This window comes from Octopus bimaculoides, chromosome 2, assembly GCF_001194135.2.
Source record: "Octopus bimaculoides isolate UCB-OBI-ISO-001 chromosome 2, ASM119413v2, whole genome shotgun sequence".
Classification (NCBI taxonomy): domain Eukaryota; kingdom Metazoa; phylum Mollusca; class Cephalopoda; order Octopoda; family Octopodidae; genus Octopus; species Octopus bimaculoides.
In genome coordinates this window covers 131,896,984-131,906,302 of record NC_068982.1, presented here as the reverse complement: position 1 = coordinate 131,906,302, position 9,319 = coordinate 131,896,984, and positions in this window count along the sequence as shown.

The following is a 9,319-nucleotide window of genomic DNA, read 5'->3' as shown; positions in this document are numbered from 1 at the left end:
TCATGTCACCCTTCAGTCAGTGAATCTAACAAGAGCCGATGGTCTTGTTTATAATTTCGGCGAGCAGACAGCGAATAAATTGATCTGTGCGGGTATCTACCATGAACAGCAAGATTCAAAACGTTCATTCTTAATACATTCTGGCAGATTCGAATCTGCCAGAACTTATTAATAATAAATATTCACGTTAATGTCTTGAATGAATATCTCTTGTTTCCCGTGCATAAGACGATTTAATAATATATATATATATTAGGAAAACGAACTTACAATTCTACCACCTACGTACTCTAGAATAAACAATAACTGACATTTTCAAAGCTTTTTTTCCAAATGTTACATTAACAGTTTCTAATGGTTTGTCATGATGAACACACATCTGTAACATAGTTAAGACATCATCTCAAGTGCTAGAGATTTTCTTTAATTTCAGAAAGTACTCTGAAGTACTGCTGACTCTCTCATAGGCACATCTGCCTACGCTTTAGTATTGTTTCATTTCTTAACTTTTATTCTTTTACTTGTCCCATTCATTGGACTGCAGTCCTACTGGAGCAGTCTTGGACTGTTTAGTCGATCAAACTGACCTAGAATTAATTTTATGTCGTGTACTTATTCTATCGTCTTCTTTTTGCTGTACTGCTAAGTTACATTGTAGTGTGTCCATCGTTCAGAGATGACCCTGCATCTACACTTGCATGTTTGGGCCCGGGCAAGAATTTTTGAGGACGACTGGCAGCTGCCCATGATTACAAGTCTCCACTCTTTAAGACGGGATAGATGTTGTCACCTAAACGCAAAGAACCGGAACAGACAGCACAAGGCATCTCGTTCTACCCTCTAACAGTTCTGCCAATCCATTGCCCTAGGTCAGTACATTTTACCGATCCCAAAAGGATGAATGACAAAGTTGACCTCGGCAGGATATGAACTCAAAGCATAGACACTTAGAACAAATAACATGAGACATTTTGTTCAGCACTCAGGTAACAATGCCAATTCACTACCTTTAGGTTGCATAGACAAAAACAAGCCAAGATCAGTTGTCAAGTAGTAAAGATAAACATAAAAACAGACACACACACTCTTTGTCTGTCTGTCTATCCGTTCCTCTCTCTCTCTCTCTCTCTCTCTCTCTCTCTCACACACTCACACACACACACACACACACACACACACACACACACACACACACACACACACACACACACACACACACACACACGTACTTTACTTTACCTTTAAGTCTGCATTCGGCGGCAAGCTTCCTCCACAGGAAATCGGTCGGCTACTTCTCTTGCACACCTATTCAACGTAATGTTGGCTGTAATGTTCCGCCTGCTCCTTTTACACCAGCTGTCAGGTGATATCGACCCTCAAAATCTTTCTGAGAAAATTTGATGGAATAAATTTAGTTTCCTGTTCGTCCTTTCTGAGTTCTTCCATATCTCGCTGGCAAAGATTACTGTAATAGAAAGATACATACATACGTACATACATACATACATACATACATACATACATACATACATACATACATACATACATATGTATGTATGTCATTATTGAGTTTATTCCATGGCGGCGAGCTGTCAGAAACGTTAGCACACCGGGCGAAATGCTTAGTGGTATTTCGTCTGTTTCTACGTTCTGAGTTCAAATTCTGCCGAGGTCGACTTTTCCTATCATCGTTTCGAGGTCGATAAATTAAGTACTGGTTGCGTACTGGGGTCGATTCAATCGACTGGCCCCCTCCTCCAAAATTCCAGGCATTGTGCCTAGTGTAGAAAAGATTATTCAGTTTTGTTTCAAGATTTCTTGCCAATAGACAAAGAACCGGTTTCTAACACAGATCCAAGGTTCCTTCATTGGAATTTCAACATTAACAACAGAGTATTTTTGTTTGCTGTTTGTTTGTATGTATGTATGTATGTATGTATGTACCAACCAGAATGGGTTAAGAAATGAATTTATTGTTGAAAATAGAGTTGAAGATAAATAATTATTGATTTCAGTATAGAATGAATTTGAAGCACCGTTGTTGTATAGTGAATAATTTCCTTACAAACAAGTGGGTATTCAGTTAACGTAACACAAATAAAAACTCTTGATGGAGTTGAATGTAATGTTACGGTCAAATACATCTCCAAATACTGAAGATTTTGGTATTGTTTCTAAATTTAACAGATTAGCTGAATGAATCTCCATTGCGTGTTTTACTTTATGCCGATTCTTGAAGAAACATGACCTTTCCTAGTGAGTAATTAGATATTTTACTGTTTGGCATAAAACATTCTATCTTTCTTCTATTTCCCGCTAACTATTCCTTCTTTCTTTCTTTCTTTCTTTCTTTCTTTTTTCTTTCTTTCTTTCTTTCTTTCTTTCTTTCTTTCTTTCTTTCTTTCTTTCTTTTATTCTTTCTTTTATTCTTTCTTTCTTCCTTTCTTTCTTTCTCTCTCTTTATGATAGTAGCCATTTTAAACATCATATGTCAGACAAAAAAAATATATATATATATGTATATATGCATATATTTATATTGTATAAGCATATGTATGCATGTGTGTATGTGTGTGTATGTGTGTGTATGTGTGCGCGTATGTGTGTATATATGTGTGAGTGTGTATGTATGTGTGAGTGTGTATGTGTGTGTGTATTTTATTAAGTATTCCTCGGACACATGTACCCTTGATGTAATTCTCAAGCATAAACAGCCTGGCACAGTGTGTGACGTGTTTGTACCTTTCGACTTGCCGGCGCAATCCACCCAAAGGGCTTCTTAGCAGTTTCCATCTGCTTAATTCCAGTCACAAGGTATAGATTAACCTGGAGTTGTAGAAAGTGACAATTGTGCAAAATGCCACGGAATGGCATTGAACTCGGAGATTCATGATAATGAAGCGAACTTCTTAAACATTCGGTTATACTACGCCTACATACACGCACACAGATATACACAAACACAAATATATATGTGTGTGTATGCACACACAGCCATACACATACACATATATGTATACACACCCACATACTTGTATACAGACAAGCACACACACACTCATACACACGCGCACACACATTTATATGCATTCATACACAAATCTGCACATTCGCAAATCAGTCTGCAATGGTTATTTGACGACTGCGACTGAATTCTGTTACACAAAAAAGACAAAAGCACTAGACATCTCAAAGAAACAATTTCATAGCATTACACCCCCTCTTCTTTCGATTGTACTACTTTACCCCCAACACCGCCTCACCCACAATCATCCTTCCACACACAAAACTTCATCTACATTTCATAATGGGATAAATACTGCTGCTGTAAGGAGTATTGAACAATGCACCTCCTTAGTAAAAAGGGAAACGTACTAAGTATTATATTTAATACAAGCGCAGCAAGCACTCAACTTAAATAACTACTTACTGCAGTCTAAGGAGGAAGAAAATGATATAATCGTTTATACTCTTTAGAGTATAAACAAATAAACCACACACACACACACACACACACAAACACACATACGCACACACTTATTCACTAACATCTGCACAAGCATACACATAAAAGTGCATACAATTTTAACATAACATTAGTATGACATTTCTGATCGATTAAACAAAATAAATATTTGGAATTTCAAGATAACTAATCGCTAGTTGATGTTCTGTTAAGGGAAATAACTCGATGTTATATTTCTGTGTGAGATTAAGATACTGATATTCTAACGGGGGTACACAGCCCCACTTTTTAGAGAAGACAACATTTGATTAAACTAAGCCAGTATTTGGCTGGTATTTAATTTCATCGATTGCTGAAGAGTCGACTCCAGCGAGATTTGAACTGAGAACTTAAGGGGACGTAACTAATTACTGTAAGACATTTTGATCGCCCTTGTGTGCAAATGAAATATTGAATATATTTTCATAAGTTCAAGACTAACAGAAGGGCACTACTCAAGGATTTATGACAGACGAACTGTAGATAGGAACTTTGCTGCAGGCTAGCTAGGGAGCTAGTCTGTAGCGAAGTAGACTTCCGATTAAGCAGACCTCTACGAAGCAGGGGGTTGACTAGCGGCTGTCGCCCTCATATATTTAATTAAACACATGAGGGCGACAGCCGACTGTCAACTCTTACATCGTAGAAGTCCGCTTAACCGGTAGTCTACTTTGCTGCAGACCAGCTCCCTAGCTAGCCTGCAGCGAAGTTCTTGTCTATAGTTCGTAAATCCTTGGGGAGTGCCCTACATATAGCTCCTCACCAGAACTGTTGACTGTCATTAGAACCGGGAAGGCGTTTTAATTGCCCTGCTCCTGCGTGTGGTTACTCGGCTCTTTGGTGATTGCTCCTTGCCAAAGGTTGGTGTGATTTGCTTGGGACGGCCTCTGTTTGGTGGCTGAGCTAATTGGATGGGGCTGTCAATATCGAGATGGGCTGGTTTCAACCTATCGATGGAAACTGTGTCTTGTCGTCCGGCAATTCGGAGTTTGAACGATTTGTCTCCCGGACATAGGACTTCATATGGGCCAAAGTAGGGTGACTGGAGGGGTTTTCGTAGTGTGCCACGTCAAATGAACACGAACTTAGCCGTGCAGAGATCATTGGCACGGATGATCTAGGTGTCCCGGGTGTTGACATGGGAATAGGGCGCAACTGGCCCACACTGTCTCTCAGTTGCGCGAGATATCTTTTGACATCTGGGTCTGACTTTGTGTTCAGAAGGAACTCTCCTAGCACTGCAAGAGGGGCACCATACACCATTTCTGTGGAAGAAGTGTTGAGAAATTGTTCCGGGGCGGTACAGATTCCCAACATCTCCCATGGAAGTTGATCAATCCAATTGGCCCTGTTAAGTCTGGTTGTCAAGGACTCCTTCAGGCAGCGGTGAAATCTCTCCACTAACCCGTTGGCCTGTGGATGTTAGGCTATTGTGCGCTTCATTGTGATTCCCAAAAGGTCACATATGTCATTCCACAGCTTTGGGGTGAATTGTGGAGCCCGATTGGGTGATGTGCTGTTTGAGACACCGAATCGGGCAATTCAGTTTGTGATGAAGGCTCGGCTGACTTGTGTTTCCGTGCTGCAGAGAGAGATAGTCTCAGGACAACGAGCGTATCGGTCTACCAAGGTCAGTAGGTACGAGCACCCCTGTGAAGATGGTAGGGACCGACTAAGTCAATGTTGATGTGATTGAAACGGGTCTGTTCTACCTGCATCATTCCTCTTCCCCCATTACTTCTAAGTAGGTACAGACGATCAGCATCTGCTTTTGGGTGGTGCATGTTCTTAGATGTTAGCAGTTTTCTTGTCATCTTGTCCAGGCGTTGGAGTTCTGTAAGATTCCAGTTAATTATGTTAAAACTGTATTGGACTTCTAGAAGTGCCAGGGTGATAATGGCTTCGATGCGACAATTTTTGAAGTTGAGGTCAATTTTTAGTATGTGTCGTATTCTTCTGTAATGTTCCTTTCGTACTTTTTCTTTCATAGTAGTATGTTGTATACCGTCTCCTTCGTTTATCCCCAGGTATTTATAGCATCCTTGCGGGTTAAGCTCCTTGATGGTAGTGTCGGTGTCTAATTTAACGGAAGCTGTTTGCCAGAGCTTTTCTCTCACAAAAATTGCTTTAGCACACTTATTAAGTCAAGACCAAAATCCATCGCTATATCATTGCTGAACTCTTCGTCATTTCTAGCAAACAGCTTCCGATCGTCCACATAAAACATGATTTACTATAACATTATGCATTTTGAACCCATACTTGGTGTTACTCTGTTCGTTTGAGAGTGGGATCAGTGCCATGCAAAAGAGTAATGGGGAGAGGGGGTCACCTTGAAAGATGCCTCTTTTGATGTTGATGTTGTTAGATTAGCTCATCCCATTACTATGGTGTTGGAAAAGACATGTATTCCACTTGGCCATGCTATCTTGGAAGAATTTGGAGACTACAGGAGAGATCTTGTATATCTCAAGGGCCTTGAGTAGCCAATTATGTGGGACACTATCAAACGCTTTCCTGTAGTCTATCCATGCCATACTCAGGTTCTTTTTGCTCCGGCAATTCTCTACAATCATTTTATTTATGAGTAATTGATCTTTGTATCCCTGAGAATTCCTTTTACAACCTCTTTGAGCTTGTGGAAGAATAGAGTTCTGTTCCAGGAAAGTGTATATTCTTTCAGTTAGTATGGACGTGAGGATCTTGTAGGTGGTGTCGAGGCGTTTAATTGGTCGGTAGTTCTTTGGATTTTCGTGCTTTCAGTTTTTGGTAGAAGGTATGTTGTTCCTTCGGTCATCTAGGCAGCTATTTGCTTTGGGTCTGAGTGACATCAGTTAGGGATGGAGCAAAATGTTGGTGTGCTTATTATTATTATTATTATTATTATTATTATTATTATTATTATTATTATTATTATTTGTTATGTACAATTTAATCTTAACAAGAAATCAACAGTCACTGAAACGACTTCAATGAGAGAGATTCAACGTAAGTGGTCCCAAACCTTTTTTTATTTCTAAGGACTCTTTCAATGAAATAAATTTTCCCCCAGACCCTAGGGTTTTGAAAGTTTTGCTTACTTCACAAACCCTGCCTTACACCAATAGTTTCATTATGAAACCCAGACTGGAAATGGCTATTGCAAGTGGTCGTTCTCCAGTTATTTACAACTTACACTCTACTGTTTAAAAAGTAGCTAATGTAGTCTTTGATACTCTATGCTTGAGAAAAGAGACGTGATGGTCAAGACAGGAACGCGTTTGATTAACACGATCAGAGTTGTCCTTGAATTAAAAGACGATTGTTTGATCAATTCCCTTGAGGTCTAAAAGATAAAGGCGGTTTCAGAGAGATTTAGCGTCAGAAAGCAGAGTTAAAACTAAATGAAGCAGTCCATTATTTCTGTGGATGAGCTAAAGTTAGTTCAATAAATCCCCAATTAGTAATGTGTTGTATTTTATAGAACCCGAAAAGATGAAATGTACAATCAATGCAAGCTGGGATTTGAATTCATATAAGTGAAAGATTTAATTATATACCATTAAGTGACTTATTCGGTCGCTTCTTCTAATCTATGCATTTAAATTTGTTAGAGTAATTTTTAAATTAAAGAAATCAATAACTCAAAGACATTACTGAAAATGGAATTAAAATTGCATAAACACCCTTATTTATATACAATCCATTATATTTCTGAATATTTTCAGCTGTAGATTGCCTTCGCAAACAGTAGCAATTCCTCTTTGAGATCTCTGTTTATATCGATGTAGACAATGTCCTTGACGATAAATTTCAACTCCGAAAATGGCAACCTTTCTGGCTTTGCTAACTACTAATCTATCTCTCTCAGTGTGAGATATTCAGGTTGCGTCGAGTCGGTGGCTAAGTGATAACGGAATGATGGCGTAAAACTATCATTTGCTTAGGAGTGCGTGAGAGTGTGCGTGTGTATGGGTGTATATGCGTGCGTATGAATGCTTGAGGAAGGCGCGGCCTTATTGGTTAGAGTATTCGGCTCACAATCGTAAGGTGATATCGATTTCTGGCAGCAGGTATCCTTGAACAAGATATTTTATTTCATGTTGTTCCAGTCCACTCAACTGATAGAAATGAGTGATAGCTGTAAATTCAAAGGGCCAACTTGGTCACATTCTGTCTCACGCTGAATCTCTCTGAGAACTATGTTTAGGGTACGCGTATCTGTGGAGTGCTCAACCACTTTCACGTTAAATTCACAAGCAGGCTGTTCCGTTGATCGAATCAACTGCAGATCTTATCGTCGTGCCAACGGAATGCCAATTGTGCGCGCGCGTGTGTGCGTGCGTGTAATTACATGTTAAAGTAGGATGATGATTTATGTAAAGAGGGAATCATACGGTAATTGAGCCCTGAAATAAATCAGAGTTGATATGATAGCCAAGGAGCGCCTTCTTGATACTGACTATGAATGAATGATCTGACAAAAAAACTTTCGATCTAAATGATAGATGGAAGGTTTTTTTCTGATATTAAGTTCAGTAACAGCTTTTGTGAAATTCCTTACGAGTGGGAATGCAACAACGTGTCTCGTATGAAAGCAAATTTTTACTATTTTTGGCTGTAGGAAAATCATGCTGTTGGTGAGAAAAGAGGGGCAGTTCTCTGAGATTATGAAAGAGGTGATCGTTTAAAGCTGTTTTCATAACCTATGTTTCATTGGAAATGACAGTTGCATATCTTGAGAGTTGCATGCATGCCATTGTTCAGTTTTATTCCAAAATTTCTTGCCAATAGAGAAAGAGCCGGTTGCTAAACTAGATCCAAGGCTCCTTCTTTGGAACTGAACATCAACAACAGGGTATTTTTGTTTGTATTTATATATGTACATATGTGTGTGTGTGTGTGTGTGTGTGTGTGTGTTTCATTCAGTTTATTTCAAAATATTTTGCCAATAGAGAAACAACAGGTTTTTAACCTAGATCCAAGGCCCCGTCATTGGAATTTCAACATCAATAACAGGGTATTTTTGTTTGTTTGTATGTATGTATGTATGTATGTATGTAATTATGTATGTATGTATGTATGTATGTAATTATGTATGTATGTATGTATGTATGTATGTATGTATGTATGTAATTATGTATGTATGTATGTATGTAATTATGTATGTATGTATGTATGTATGTATGTATGTATGTATGTATGTATGTGCAGATTTGTATGTTTTATGTATGTAACCTCATGCATATAGTTGCATATCTAGGTTATCAGACAAGGAATGTTGCTCAAGGAGCTGCCTTCTAAGTCTTATGATGTTATCAGCCTCATGTATGAAAACTTGGTCAAGGGTTGTATTTCGACACTTGGTGGTTCAAAAATGTTGCCGAAGGGATATGATGTGACATTCAAAGTCATTTTGGATCGATGTTAAACCTGCCACCTTGTTTTCGTTTTATGTATGTATGTATGTATGTATGTATGCCTACATACACACATGCATACGTTAAAATCACCAGCATTCTCACACACACACGCACCTTCGTTTGGGGATCACTACTTCTTTGTTATCTCCCCTTCTTCATAACTCTCCTGTGTGATCCTTCTATCCGGCATTCGCCATGATAGATTGCTGATCATTACACATATATTTTTTTCTCTCTTTGTTTCCCTCCTTGTTTCTTTCTGTTGAAGAGCGTATGCTCGAAACGTTAAAGACTTTCTCTATGCCCGAGCGTTATACTAATACATCCATTTGTTGTTTACACCACCTGTCTTCGTCTGTTGTTTTTTCGTGAATTCTCCCATATATGTATATATATATATACATATATATAT